This window comes from Ascaphus truei, unplaced genomic scaffold, assembly GCF_040206685.1.
Source record: "Ascaphus truei isolate aAscTru1 unplaced genomic scaffold, aAscTru1.hap1 HAP1_SCAFFOLD_575, whole genome shotgun sequence".
Taxonomy (NCBI): Eukaryota; Metazoa; Chordata; class Amphibia; order Anura; family Ascaphidae; genus Ascaphus; species Ascaphus truei.
Genome location: NW_027456907.1, coordinates 172,501 through 188,631, shown reverse-complemented (window position 1 = coordinate 188,631; position 16,131 = coordinate 172,501). Strand labels below are relative to the sequence as shown.

At 43.4% G+C, this 16,131-nt stretch overlaps 1 long non-coding RNA gene across 1 annotated transcript in view; it reads right to left on the bottom strand.

Annotated features, from left to right (window-relative positions):
• Positions 1-1,315: 1,315 nt before the first annotated feature.
• The window catches only part of LOC142485377 (uncharacterized), a 20,335-nt gene continuing 5,519 nt past the window's right edge, over positions 1,316-16,131 (bottom strand). Inside the window, exons 2-5 of the long non-coding RNA XR_012798408.1 lie at positions 6,514-6,561; positions 5,702-5,807; positions 2,431-2,468; positions 1,316-2,192 (exon numbers count right to left, since the gene is read on the bottom strand). This is a non-coding gene — a long non-coding RNA (uncharacterized LOC142485377). The remainder of the gene's footprint in view (positions 2,193-2,430; positions 2,469-5,701; positions 5,808-6,513; positions 6,562-16,131) is intronic.

The window sequence follows — 16,131 nt, the reverse complement described above, 5'->3', positions numbered from 1 at the left end:
AATAGGAAAGGAAATCCCTGGCCTGCAGAGCTTACAGTCTTAATGCTAGATCCATGGAACTCTGTTGTGTTTACGCTAATAACGGGACATTCCTGAAATTGGTACCTGACCCTGTGTGGTAGGCAGAGACACAGGGGCAGTGCCTGCCAATATCATAAAGAGCAGTGCACTTCCTATTTAGTAGAAGTGTGTCTCAGAGTTAAGAGTTCAGTCCAGAGTTAGAGTCTGCTGAGTCTGTCACCTGGCTGGCCCAGGGTGACAGAGAGAGCCTATATCAATTGGCCGTTGGAGAAGGGGAGCCATCAGCCTCTGAGTAGAGCTGATGCAACCTTAGTTAGGGAGGTGGACCAATTCCTCTCACCCTGTTTAGGGGGCGAGGGAAGAGCTAGCCCCACCCTGGGTGCCCTTGACCTGGGGTGGTGGCAGGGACACAGAGACCATCCTGAGGGAGAGCAGTCCTGTGTGGAGGAAGACACCCTGTACCTGATTGATAGTCTTGTTGCTGCTATTCTGCTGCTGTGAATAAAGAGCTGCGGCTGCTTTTAAAGATATACAGTGTGAGACTGGAATCTCTCATCCCCGAGGGGGGGGACGACTCTCTGGAAGGATTCCACCCGTATTCCTGGGGCTCAGAGATGGAGGCGCTGCACCATTACATACATAGTTACATAGTTACATAATAGATGAGGTTGAAAAAAGATGTACGTCCATCAAGTTCAACCTATGCTAAATGCAGACAACAGATACTTAATTCTATATCTATACTTACTTATTGATCCAGAGGAAGGCAAACAAAAAACCCCATTAAGGGGAAAAATTAATTCCTTCCTGACTCCAAGAATTGGCAATCGGATTAATCCCTGGATCAACATCCTTCCCATATATACTTATTTGGTATATCCCTGTATACCTGTCCCATCTAAAAAGATGTCCAACCTTTTTTTTTTTAACAAATCTATTGTATCTGCCATCACAGTCTCCATGGGTAATGAGTTCCACATTTTAACTGCCCTTCTGTAAAGAACCCTTTCCTTTGTTGCTGGTGAAATTTCCTTTCCTCCAACCTTAAGGGATGGCCCCGAGTCCTTTGTACTTGCCTTGGGATGAATAGTTCTTTTGAAAGCTCCTTGTATTGTCCCTGAATATATTTGTATATAGTTATCATATCCCCTCTTAGACGCCTCTTTTCTAATGTAAATAAATCCAATATAGCTAGCCTCTCCTCATAATGATAGAAGAAAAAAGTGAATTGCGCTCTAAAAAATGTGTTAATGTGCTCTTAGTGATATTAATAATATAAATAGGATAACCTGTTTACAATATGAGAGGTTTATGCTGCTGCGCTCGTGGTACCGCTCCACAACCAAACTAGTGCAAAAACAAAGAAAGAGACAGCGCAAAAAACCTCATTGTGCAATATTTAAACAAAATTGTATTGGTAAACTGGTGAGTATCACACGTACATCAATATAGTTAGATTTAAGCAGAACATGTTATGGACATGTTACCAATCTGTGCTCAGGGTACAGGACTTCTAGGTTAGCTGGCTTCTCACAGGTCTCGTGGAACAGCATGCAGGGTACAGCAGTCGTCACCGCAGGGGAACTGCCACTCCAGATGAAGAGAACACTCCGATACCGAGTGTTACGGTGGAAAGTCCTATCAACTGTATCCAGCCCTCTGCACACCAGCTTCAAAACGCCACACGGGGCGGAGGATGATTCGGCTATGTATGCCGCTGCAGGGAACCTCACCGTCAGCCGCTTACTCGGAGAACGCTAGACGCACATCCGTGACGTCATCGGGCGGCGTCAGCGTCGTGCGCGAGTGGGTCACTGCTTGAGGAAGCTAGAAGTCCCAAGAATGTCCCGTATAATGCCCGCTTAAGGTCGCGAGCAATTAGACAATGTATTAGACAATGTATTAAAACATCCAGTATATAGGAATAAATGAATGCGCCCTCAATCCAACGCGTTTCGTGTTTACAACACTTCGTCAGGGAATGGAGGATTAATTCATGGGGGCGCTTCATATACCCACAGATCTCTTATGATTGGCTGCTTATCAAAAAGTCCAGCCTCTCATGTGGGAGGTACAATAAAACACAAGTGTTTCCAAGCAAACATAATTATTTTACATAAAATACACACAATATATTTATTAATCAAACAAAAAACTTTTCGGCGATGTTGCTAGAAATATAAAAAAACACATATTAGTACATAAAATCAAACACTTAATATAATTGTTATTTAAAAAGATCTATAAGGTATATATGAAAGAGGAAAAAAGAAAGAAAAATATATATACTGTAGGAGAGGTATAACACCAGTTTTGTGACCTATATAGAGAATACACCTATACTCTAAAATGACAGATTTAAAAAATTATTATATTTTAAAACAATAATTTAAAATAATTTAAAATTACTTAGTAAAGGGACCAAACATCGAGTTCTTCATTAAGTCCTAGAGGAGACAGAGTTTGCATTTTATAAATCCACAGACTTTCCTGTTTTGAAAGCATCTTGTCTCTATCTCCCCCACGTCTTCCAATGTTAACAATTTGGATACCAATATACTTCAAAAGACTAGAGTCACAGTTATGTTTATTTTTAAAATGTCTAGAAACACTATGATGTTCTAAACCTAATTTGATGTTTCTAGCGTGCTCTAGTATCCAAATCCTCAAATATCTTTTAGTACGTCCAATATATTGGTACCCACATGGACATTGAAGCAAATAGACTACATGTGTGGATTTGCAAGAAATGCAGTCCTTCACCGTAAAACATTCCTTTGTTGTATTTGAAATGAATTTTTTACGGTCAGTATGGAGCATTTTGCAAGCTTTACATCTACCGCAACTAAAATTGCCCTTAGGTTTTACAGGTAACCAGGTTGTCCCCGATTGTAAATCAATTGGGGGACCAATATCACTGGGTGCCAGATAGTGTTTCAAATTTTTTGCTCTACGGTAGATGAAGCTTGGTGTGGACTGTAGAGACGGGCCAAGGATAGGGTCATTACATAGAATATTCCAGCTATTACCTATAATTTTCTGGATATTTCTACTGACTGAGTTATACTCAGTGACAAAGGGGACTTTAATTACATTGTCAATATTTCTATCCTCTGTCACAATTTTAGTCTTATTTTGTATCAGAAGCGACTCTCTGTCCATGTCATAAACCTTTGCTAGTGATTTAGTAAGGAGGGCCCTATCGTATCCACGTTCAATGAATTTATCAAATAAGAGCACCGATTGGCTCTCAAAATCAGACAATAAACTGCAGTTACGTCTTATACGCATAAACTGGCTCTGTGGGATGTTATCTATCCAGGACCGTTTATGGTTGCTTGTTGATAATATGAAGCTATTTGAGTCCACTTTCTTGAAGAAAGTTTTAGTATTAATTTTCATGTCTATTCTAGACTCTAAATGAAGGTCCAGAAAGTGAATCTCTCTGTCATTAGATTCAGCTGTAAACCTCAAATTGAAAGTGTTTTTATTAAGATATATCTTAAAAAGTTCCAAAGTGTTCTCATCACCCTCCCAAATGCACAGAATATCGTCAATATATCTTTTCCAAACAATTACATGGTTTGAGAAGGGATTATTATGCCATATGTGTTGGTCCTCCCATGATCCCATGTAAATGTTGGCGTAGCTAGGGGCAAAACGTGTCCCCATAGCCGTACCACAATTCTGAATATAATGTTGATTCAGAAAAAGGAAATAATTGTGGGATAGTATAAATTTAATTGCATTGACGATAAACTCACAATTCAGAGGGTGTAATTCTAGATCCTTCATTAGGGTCTCACTGACGGCTTGTAGGCCTTTATCATGGGGAATACAGGTATATAACGACTGGACGTCGAAAGTGGCCCATCTATAGTTTTCTTGCCATTTTATTGTTTTCACTAAATGGAGAACTGCCGTTGTATCTTTTATGTAAGATGGCTGCACTTTTACATATTTCTGTAAAAAAAAAGTCTATATACTCAGACAAATTGGCCGTCAGTGAGCTAATGCCAGAAATTATTGGCCTACCTGGTGGATCAGTCAGTGATTTGTGTATTTTGGGAAGGTGATAGTACACCGGAACCTTTGGAAATTGTGCATATAAAAATTGAAATTCAGCTTTATTAATTACAGTGGATTCAATAGCTTCATCCAAAAGATTTTTTAAATCCTTGAGGTATTCATTTGTAGGATCGTGGGGGAGTTTACCATAGTAAATAGGGTCATGTACTGTAATATACGGAATGCTTCCTTTTCATAGTCCCTTCTATTTTGAAGCACTACCCCTCCCCCTTTGTCTGCTTGTCTTATGATTAATTCATTATTGTCCTGTAATTCTTTAAGGGCTAAATGCTCATTGTACTTTAAATTATGTTGAATATCTGTGGACTTAAAGTTTTTTACTAATGATATGAACTCGTTATTGACTATATTAAAAAATGAATCAATAAAACTGCCTTTGCTATTAGCAGGATAAAATCGAGATGGTGTTTTATATTTGTATATTTGTATATAGTTATCATATCCCCTCTTAGACGCCTCTTTTCTAATGTAAATAAATCCAATATAGCTAGCCTTTCCTCATAAGTTAGAATGTCCATCCCCTTTATTAATTTGGTGGCTCTTCTCTGCACTCTCTCTAGTTCCATAATGTCTTTTCTTAGGATTGGTGCCCAAAATTGTACTCCATATTCAAGGTGTGGTCTTACTAATGCTTTGTAAAGGGGCATAATTATGTCTACTTCCCTTCCATCCATTGCCCGTTTGATGCAAGATAAGATCTTGTTTGCCTTTGCAGCTACTGCATGACATTGGGCACTATTGCTAAGCCTGCTGTCTACAAGCACCCCTAAATCCTTCTCCATCAAGGATTCCCCCAATATATCTCCATTTAATTTGTAAGTCGCCTTTTAATTCTTGCATCCCAAATGCATAACCTTATATTTATCTGTATTAAACCTCATTTGCCATTTACCTGCCCACGTTTCCAGTCTCTCCAAGTCCTTCTGAAGAGAAATTTCATCCTGCTCTGATGAGACGGAGGCATTCACCCCAGAAACCTGATCCTGTCATCCCCCATACCATCGCGGGAGACTCAGGCCCCCCTGTTGCCAGCAGGTATGCACCACACTCAGACACGTAGCCAGACCCTAGTACAGAGGAGGGGGGCCCGATCTGCGATTGGCCCAGGGAAGGGGGGCTACATTGGGAATCGATGTTATTTTTCTTCATATTAATGGGTATCCTCAAAGCTAATGATATGCCAAAATGACGTCCATTAGCAAAACTACAATTGTTTCTTCACTTTTTCTGCTTGATCAATAGGGTGACCAGATTTCGAAAATGAAAAACCGGGACACCTTAAAAAATAATTTATTAAACAAATTACATCACGTGACACCCCCCATTGCCATGACAACAAGACACTCTGATGCCCCTGCAGTGTTAGTGTGTATAGAGGTGGGGGCTTTGCTTGGGCCCTTCAACTCTTACAGCCAGGGCATTATTGGCCAGGAATGCCCAGTTCGGAGGGGATTACTACTTCAAAATGTATTTGATTCGTAACAACATCAAAAAACTCTAATACCAATAACTAACAACCACAGACAATGATAATCTAAACCATCAAATAAAATGTCTACGGCCCTTGTTCAAGCATGTTTGCGGTACTTACCAGATAAATCAGTGCCTGCAATCCAAAACTGTATCCGCCTCTACGAGCGTCTGAAAGCAATCCAGCGTTCCTGGTGTGTGGCTGAAGAGGTGAGGGACTCCCTCCTCTCAAACGGAAAAGAAGAGCAAAAAATAGAGTTGGAACATACTGTACCTATCATACAGGGATGAGAGAGAGAGACAGAGAATGAGAGAGAGACAGAGAATGAGAGAGAGACAGAGAATGAGAGAGAGACAGAGAATGAGAGACAGAGAATGAGAGACAGAGAATGAGAGAGAGACACAGAGAGAGAGAGACAGAGAATGAGAGAGAGACAGAGAGAGGGACATAGGGAGAGAGAGACACAGAGAGAGAGAGACAGACACAGAGAGAGAGAGAGACAAAAGTAATGTACTGTATAACCATTATACCGTACCCCCTAGTATTCGTGTAATCATTGTCCCACACCCCCTTTTACTCACGCTTTGGCAATACTGAAATGTTCTTTTGACAGAGACACACAGAGACACAGAGAGAAACAGAGACACACAGAGAGAGACAGAGACACAGAGAAAGAGACAGAGACACAGAGAAAGAGACAGAGACACAGAGAGACACACAGAGAGAGACAGAGACACACAGAGAGAGACAGAGACACACAGAGAGAGACAGAGACACAGAGAGAGAGAGAGAGAGAGAGAGAGAGAGAGAGAGAGAGAGAGAGAGAGAGAGAGAGAGAGAGACACGGGCCTGCAGCGGGTGCGATTGGGGGCGTGGCAATAAATATTTGGAGGCGTGGCAATAACGTTCCGGCGCGGACGTCACTTCCCTACCTCACATCCCGATCCACCGGCATTTTTTCAGATGCAGCATCTGAAGCACTGTGCAGACAAGAAGAAAAATGCACACAATGCGCACCAGAGATTAAAATATAGTAAATTATTTATTAATAAAACAAGAAATAACCGAGGGGGATCCAACCCCACCTCAGTACTTTCTTCTCGTTGCTATTGCCACACTATACGTCCTGACGCCGGAAGGGAAGTTGGTACGCGACCAAGACGAGACACCGGATTTACAGTGGAACCACAACATACCACAGATTGCTGGAGGACCACACTGCGAGGGGCGCAGCCTATCGAGTTTCCCGGTCATCGTCCAAAGTCTGGAGCTGCGGAGTGACTTCCGGATTACCACGGAGCCCGAGCCTGTCTCACACAATGCTTTTACCAAACGGATGTTTGTGAGTTTGCTATTTTTATCTTGTCCAGGAAATGAAATTGTTAAACCGAATTTACACATGGAGCGGGCGCTTTCTCTTCTTTTTTTTGTTTAGATATCTATCGAGGAGGTGGTTGTTTCCCTGAAGAGAGCTGCCAGGGCTCCAGAGGACGCCCGAATTGGATCCTTTTATGATTGAGTTATAACATAGCTATTAGAGCTAGGTTTCTGGACTTTTATTGTGTTTAGGCATAGAGTTTATTATTATTTTATTACAGCTACTTTTTAGTAATTGCACTGTTATTAATTCTGACCACTAATTCTCACTGCCATTATAATCTCTCTCTAGCCACAACCAAATTGCTATATCAGCTATATTATTTATTGGTTATACCAGGGGAGCACAAACTTTTGCAGCTCGCCCCCCTGCCGGTGCTCGCGCCCCCCCACCTTACCATGATGCGGCGTCATGTGACCTGCAGCGGCATTTGACGAGGGTGACGTCACATGACCCCGCAGCGTAATTTAACATACTGTGCTATATCTATGCACACACAGCTGTCTCTAGGCATAAAACACATCCACACCGGGGGAAGGACCAGCACAGATAACATTCCAAGAGACACTGTTTTTAAGTATACCTTTTGCTTGCTTCATTCATTGTAACATCGCCGGAAGAAGAGATCAGTGTATTTCGAAAGCTCGCACAAATAAAAGCATTTCGTTAGCCACAGAACGGTATCATCTATTTATTTTTTGATTATTGAAGCTCGGCTAACACGGTACTGATACCTCTATATATATATATATATTGCGCGCGCACACACACATATAACGTTTTATCCAACTTTTTCATTTATCATTTGTAGAGAAAATGAACAATGTCGCCAGAAGTGCTATTTTTCAAAATGTAACATCTCTACTAATTAGTGTAAAATGATACTTCATATAAAGCAGGTTATGGGACCCATTATAAAATGACCTTCATGTTTCTTATCACATCCCAGTATATGGATACTTTCTATTATCACAAGCTGCTAACATGTGACAGGGCTCAGAGTCTGAGCCCAGAATGTGACATACAGAACATTCTCATTCTAAATTTCAAAAAATATTGTGTTGATTTCTGACCTGACTGCCGTGGTTACAGCTCAACCACTCTGTTCTACTGTATGTCACCACTTTCTGCCACAACCAGCTGACGGTGGATCTGCAAGGAGTTCAACGCTCATTGACATCACATCTGTGACTTGGTTGACGTATCATTTCTCCAGCTTGTAATTTTATTGTTTTTAAATAGATTATATTTATTTAGTTGAATAGATATTTATTTAGTTTAATAGATATTTATTTAGTTTAATAGATTATATTTCTAAGTTTAATAAGTTATATTTCTTAGTTTAATAAGTTATATTTCTTAGTTTAATAAATTATATTTCTTAGTTTAATAAGTTATATTTCTTAGTTTAATAAATTATATTTCTTAGTTTAATAAAATATATTTCTTAGTTTAATAAGTTATATTTCTTAGTTTAATAAGTTATATTTGTTAGTTTAATAAATTATATTTCTTAGTTTAATAAGTTATGTTTCTTAGTTAATAGATTATATTTGTTAGCACAGTAGATTATATTTACTAGTATTTAAGTCTCCCCCTCAGTGCCCCATTAGGACCCGTGCGCATATTTCACATCTTTTCGGAGTCGCTTATTTTTTAGACCCTCGGAGCCGAAACCTAAAGGGGTCAGCTAAGAAAGTTCGGATCAAGAGGAGCCGCACAGCTTAAAGACAGAACATTTCCAAGGGAGATGGAGACAATTTGGGTAAGATCTGATTAAAGGACATCCTTTGAGGAAGGAAAGGGTGACGGGGGAGTCTAAGAGGGGGGTGAGAGAGCAAGGTTGTGTGTCAGATTGGGGCAGAGCAAGAGAACGCAAAAATGATGGGGATTTGCTGCACACCAAAAAAAAACAATAAGTAGTGATACTTTAACCGGTGCCCCTTAGTCTCAGGGAAGACCGGCATTTCGTCCAATGGATACAATATGATTGATGGGAAAGGGCACACGGATTTGAATAAAAAAAGATAATTTATTGTGCCACAGACTACAATGTTTCGGCTGCTGGCCTTTCTTTGCTGGATTTAGTGGGTTTAGACACTTTACCTGAGAAAGACCAGCAGGCCGAAATGTTGTTGTCTATGGCAGTGCAAGAGAAAACAGGTTGGGGGGGGTGGGTTCTCGCAAAGTCGCCGACCCATGGGTGAGTGTCCCCGGTGGAAACTAGTCCTGGACCCTGGGAAAGCTGTCTGTGGCCCATACAAGCTGAGTAACATGTAAAAAGGACACATGTATGTTCAGAATGAGTTAGCATGGTATTTTGAGAGGCACCATAGCAGGTCAGTGCAAGTCAGTGCAGAGCACTGCAAGGTCAGTCAATATGAGGAAGGGTCCGATGGAGGAGTTGGAGGGTCCCAGAATATCTCTTAAAGCAGGGGTGCGCAAATCAAGGGGCACGACATTTTCTTGGGAGGAGGGGCTCGGCGCTTACAGAGGCCCCTCGCTCTTCCCCACAGCATTTAAATTAAATGCCGGAGATCGCGCGCAAGGCCTCTGTAAGTTCCCTTTCCTTGTCTCCGGCGGCTTCTGGCGACAGCAACGTGGCGTCACATGATGTGGCATTGCCATAGCAACGTGATATCACATGACGTCGTTACATCAGAACGTCGGAGACAAGGTGGGGAAGGTGGAGGGGGGAGCAGGGGGAAAAGGTTGTGCAACCCTGTCTTAAAGCATTGCCTTGCATACAGATCAGAGGCCAAGAATGGATATGGATATCCGATGTGAAGCCGGAAATAAGACAGAAAAGACCGTTTCGGGGGAAGAAGGTGAGTGATGAAATAGCCGTCACTGTGTAACTCTTCCAATTACCTGCAACTTCATGCAGAGAAATAGCAACGCTTGTTTTTAACGTGCTAAGCGCCTAATGGGGAATTCAACTGCTGAGAAGTTAAGGGAGTTACTAACCCAAACTCAGCAACGTTTCTGTGTCTCTGTGATAACTCCCCCAGGACATGCCTGAAAACCAGAGGTAACTCAATGTATTTTTGATAAATAGAAACATGACCTTCTGGGGAGGGGTATATAATGGGTACTGGGCCTGGTGAGGTGGGTATAACGGGTACTGGGCCTGGTGAGGTGGGTATAATGAGTACTGGGCCTGGGGAGGGGCGTATAACAGGGTACTGGGCCTTGGGAGGGTTGTATAACTGGGTACTGGGCCTGGGGAGGTGGGTATAACGGGTATTTGCCCTGTGGAGGGCGGTATAACGTGGTATTGGGGATGGGGTATAAGTGGCACAGGAGCTCTTGCGATACAGAGTATCACTGTCCCTGGTTACAAACACTTCATGTCTCCTGCAGATCAGGACACGCACGAAGGTGGTGCCCTTTGTGCCACCAGACGACGAGGCGGGCTACGAGGCGGACGACGAGGCATACGACAAAGAGGGCGTCAAGTGGAACAATGAGGTGGGCTACAAGGCGGCCGATGACGCAGACGTGGTGTACGATGACCAAGGAGCATACGACAGGTGTGGCCGGATCTGCTGCTTCACCTTTTTTAGGCGGAGGAGAAGACCCCGGGAGCAGGTAGGAGAATACGAGAGGTGCGGACAGATCTGCTGCTTCACCTTTTTTAGGCGGAGAAGAAGCCAGGAGCAGGTAGCAGAGGAGCCAGGGCGTAGATACAGGGGTATTCTAGGGGCCCTGAGAAGTTGGTTTGACCGCAGGAGAGGCAGATAAGATCAGGAAGGCTGAGGGAGGGGCAGGTACTAGAGGGAGATAGGGATATTGGGCGTGAGAGGGTGAGAGAGAACAAGGAGCAGGGCCAGAGCACGGGTTTCATGCGCCCGAGGCGAAACTTAAAATTTGTGCCCCAGTTGTATAAAAAATAATAAGATAAATAAAATAATAAAATAAACAGTGGCGTAGATATCGGGGCTGCAGGGGGTGCGACCGCACCCCAGCGCGACGCAAAATAAAAATAAAAGGGCGCCAAAATACTGGATAAAAAAAAGAATAATAATTTAAAAAAAAAGATAAATAAATAAAATAATAAGAGGAAAAAATAATAATGATTATTAATGCGCCCCTAGGACCTCTGCGCGCTAGGCGACCGCCTAATGGCCGGCCGGCCCTGCGAGGTATGCGGGAGGAAAAGGGGTGAATGGGATAGATATGCAGCAGGGGGATGGGGGAGCAGGTGAGTTATACACAGGGGCACAAGGGCCCCATCACCCGCATCTCTATATACTGAGTGTGCCCCTGTGTATAACAACGCTGATCTGTGCTGCTCCATCTGATCTCACTGCGCAGTGATCCAGGGACCATCCGATCGCCATTTAATGGGGTCAGGAAGGAATTTTTTTCCCCCATTGCACAGCAGGGGTTATGTTTCGCCTTCCTCTGGATCACAGCAACAAACTGCCCTTTGTGCATGAATTATCAGTGAGATCTTTATACACCCTGCATTGGTCTTCACCCCTTTGCTGCCGGAGGGGCCTGCAATGCATTGCTCTGCGTGTTACTATATCGCTCTGCAATGTGCTGCAGGCCCTTCCCAGCAAAGAGATTCATTATTTCAATAAAATACTCTCTTTAATCAAACCTATGTGTAGTGTCTTTTCTTTCCGTTGTATCTATTGCTAACAGCTCAGTGATTCTTCCCCAGGACGCTGCACTAGTGTCACGCTGCCAAGCCCAGGTGTGAGGGAGATTTATAGGGTCACATATACACTTCTGCCAAAACACGAGTGCAAACAGGAAGCCCCTCTGATCTCATATCTTTTATTACACAAAACGGTATCTAAAAAGGTAAAAATAACATACATGGGATTCTGCTACAAATATCTCTCTAATTACAAACCAATTAGCAAATCATTCAGATTAGTCGAGCGAAAAGAAAGGGTTAAGTATCTCATGTACAGTATATGCAGTGTAGGCTGTTCTGCAGCATTACATGCAGGGGACAACGTTTAGGGGATATAAGTAATGCTGATCTCAGAGCTGACCGGCTGACCTGCTCTACCGGCTGACCTGCTGACCTGCTCTACTGGCTGACCGGCTGACCTGCTCTACCGGCTGACCGGCTTCTCTTCTTTCAGCTAAATGACCTGAATTGTGGCCCCTGTATCTCCCAATTAAACGTTTTATTGGCATATTCTTGTTTGACTCGTTCTATACAGACATTTTCTATATATTCATTGTAGGATTTGATAACATCTGTAAGATCTCTCAGAATATCACATTCTGTACGTTTGTGTTGAAGATTTTTCCATTCTCAATTTACTTAATATTAGTTTTTGGCATCAATTATTTATATCGAGTCCAAAATACCTTTATACAGAATGCTGTTCCATTTAGCCCACAAATGCTGCTTCATTAAAGCCCATGGGTGGCACTTTATGCATTCTCAAACTTTTAGGCAACATCCCTAATTTCCAAAAGTGGGATTAAATCTGTACATATTTAAATGGTTAATTTTCTTACTCAGACTCCTAAATCCCTCCCCAAATATATCCGTTTCACATAAAAGTGTGTGCGCTTCTCCTTCCGCCTAACTGGCACGTCGTCCTTACGGGCGCCACTCCTTGCAACTCCACGCTGCCCTCCAGTGGCAAAAGAAATAAGATACATTTACTATACTCGTCTGGCAGCTGCTCCCGTATAAGGTGGGTAACTCTGTATTAGGGGTCTTGGTAGACTATATTTTATACTTATGTCGGATAGATGAGGAATTAATATTCCTAACGGGTTATTGTGAGAGGCCTTAGATCTTATCCTATATGCACGCAGCCCTCGCCTCTCTGACCTTGAACACATACTTCAATCTGATTTTTGAGACTTGAAACTGGATTTCCCAAAACAAACTGATTTTAAACACTGACAAGACTGTAACAATGGTATTTGGGACCAGAGCTTAATTGCTAAAGCTACCAATGACAGAGCTTCAGATAAAAACCAGCTCTAAAACCATCCTAGCCCCTGTTACTTGTTTGAAATATCTGATCATTCAACTCCCATTTAACAATTGGGTTGCACATTGATACCCTGACATCCAAATCCTATGCCAAACTAGATGTACTTTAAAGGAACAAATCCTCCCTAAGGCCCTCATGCAGTAAGCAGCGATAAGCCACTTATCACCAGCTTATCGCCAAAAAAGCCACACTGATACACACACACACACACACACAGATACAGACACACTGATACACACACACAAACCGCGCCCTGATGGCAGGGGTGGAGGCGTGGGGCTCCTGCTCTCCTCTGTCTGCCGTTACCGAACCCTTCCTATTCCCCCCTCTCTTGCTTTTCCCTCCTTTGAGGCTCACACTGTCCAGATCTTCTCTCCTCTCCCTGTTCATGTGGCGGTCATCTATCGCCCACCTACCTCTACTCATCCCCTTTCTGCCTTTCTCTCTCACTTTGAATCCTGGCTCTCTTTCTTTCTCTCCTCAGACTCCCCTGTTCTTCTCCTTGGGGACTTCAATTGCCACATTGATGACCCCTCTCTCTCTTGGGCTTCCCACTTTCTTTCTCTTACCTCTTCTTTTGGCCTTCAACAGTGGACTGCAGCCAGCACCCACAAGGATGGCCACTACTTAGACCTGGTTTTCACTAAAAACTTCTCTCTCTCTGATTTCTCCATTTCCCCTTTTCCTCTCTCTGACCATCATCTCATCTCATTCTCTTTATCTAGCTTCTCCCCTTCTCCACCTCCATCTACCCCCCGGTTCTGCAGAAACCTGCGCTCTATTCACTTACCTGACTTTGAGTCCACTTTACACTCCTCCCTCTCCTCTCTCAGCTCTGCTACAGACCCTGACAACCTGGTCAGAAAGTACAACTCTGTCTTGTCCTCATCTCTTGATCTACATGCCCCGCTTTCTCTCTGCCGCCCTCGCCCTTCTAACCCTAGACCCTGGCTAAATTCCCACACGCGCATGCTGCGTTCCTCCACTCGTTCCTCTGAACACCTCTGGAGGAAGTCTCACACTCTCGCAGACTTCCTTCACTACAAATTTATGCTATCCTGTTTCAACTCTGCCCTCTCGCAAGCTAAACAAGCCTACTTTTCTGCACTAATCAACATGCACAAGTCTAACCCACGCCGACTGTTCTCTGTCTTTGATACTCTACTCAAACCACCCTCAGCTGCCTCTCCTTCCTCCACCTCCGCTCAGGACTTTGCAGACTATTTTAAGGAAAAGGTGGAATCCATACGGCAGAACATCCCCTCTGTTTCTTCCCCCCATCCTACACCTCTTCCTAACTCTCCTCCTGCCTTCCTTGAGTCTTTTTCCACTGTCTCAGAGGAGGATGTGTCGCTGTTGATCTCCTCTTCTCCCTCTATCACTTGCCCTCTTGACCCCATTCCCTCCCATCTCCTAAAACCTCTAGCTCCTACTATAATCCCTACGCTTACACACATTTTTAACTCCTCCCTCTGCTCTGGAACCTTTCCATCCTCCTTCAAACATGCAACAGTCATACCATTACTCAAAAACAGCAAGCTTGACCCTACCTGTCTTTCTAACTATCGACCTGTCTCCCTCCTGCCTTTTGCCTCTAAACTACTTGAACGTCTTGTATTCTCTCGCTTGCTCCATTTTCTCAACACTTATTCTCTCCTAGACCCTCAACAATCTGGCTTCCGCACTGCTCACTCCACGGAAACAACCCTCACTAAAATAACTGACGACCTCCATGCTGCCAAAGACAGAGGTCATTACACTCTGCTCATATTACTCGACCTCTCTGCAGCATTTGACACCGTGGACCACCCTCTTCTCCTCCACATTCTCCATACTCTAGGTATTCGGAACAAAGCTCTATCCTGGATCTCATCCTACCTCTCCCATCGTACTTTTAGTGTCTCTTCTGCTAACACCTCCTCCTCCTCTATTGATCTCTCTGTGGGGGTACCCCAGGGCTCTGTCCTGGGACCTCTTCTCTTTTCTCTGTACACACTCTCTCTAGGTGACCTAATAACATCTTTTGGGTTTAATTATCACCTCTATGCCGACGACACACAAATATACTTTTCAACACCTGACCTTACACCTGCTGTACAAACCAAAGTTTCTGAATGTCTCTCTGCTATATCATCCTGGATGGCCCTCCGACGCCTTAAACTCAACATGGCTAAAACAGAGCTCCTCATACTTCCTCCCAAACCTGGCCCTACTACCTCCTTCCACATTACTGTTGGAACTACAATCATTCACCCAGTAGCCCAAGCACGCTGCCTAGGGGTCACGTTCGACTCCTCTCTCACATTCGCCCCTCACATTCAAAACATTTCTAAAACTTGTTGCTTTTTCCTCCGCAATATAACTAAGATACGCCCTTTCCTCTGTTGTTCGACTGCTAAAACTCTGACTCAGGCCCTCATTCTCTCCCTTCTTGATTACTGTAACCTTCTGCTGTCCGGCCTTCCTGCCTCTCACCTGTCTCCCCTACAATCTATCCTAAATGCTGCTGCCAGAATCACTCTACTCTTTCCTAGATCTGTCTCAGCATCTCCCCTCATGAAATCCCTCTCCTGGCTTCCGATCAAATCCCGCATCTCACACTCCATTCTTCTCCTCACTTTTAAAGCTTTACATTCTTCTGCCCCTCCTTACATCTCATCCCTAATTTCTCGGTATGCACCATCCAGACTCTTGCGTTCTTCTCAAGGATGTCTTCTTTCTACCCCCTTTGTATCTAAAGCCCTCTCCCGCCTTAAACCTTTTTCACTGACTGCCCCACATCTCTGGAATGCCCTTCCCCTCAGTACCCGACTAGCACCCTCTCTATCCACCTTTAAGACCTACCTTAAGACACACTTGCTTAAAGAAGCATATGAATAGCACTGTGGATATTCTAAACACGATACATAATGCTTGACCCCCTGCAGACGCACTTACCAGAACTCCCTCCTACTGTCTCTGTACGTTCTCCCTACCTACCAATTAGACTGTAAGCTCCTCGGGGCAGGGACTCCTCTTCCGAAATGTTACTTTTATGTCTAAAGCACTTATTCCCATGATCTGTTATTTATATTATCTGTTATTTATTTGATTACCACATGTATTACTACTGTGAAGCGCTATGTACACTAATGGCGCTATATAAATAAAGACATACAATACAATACACACACACACAGATACAGACACAC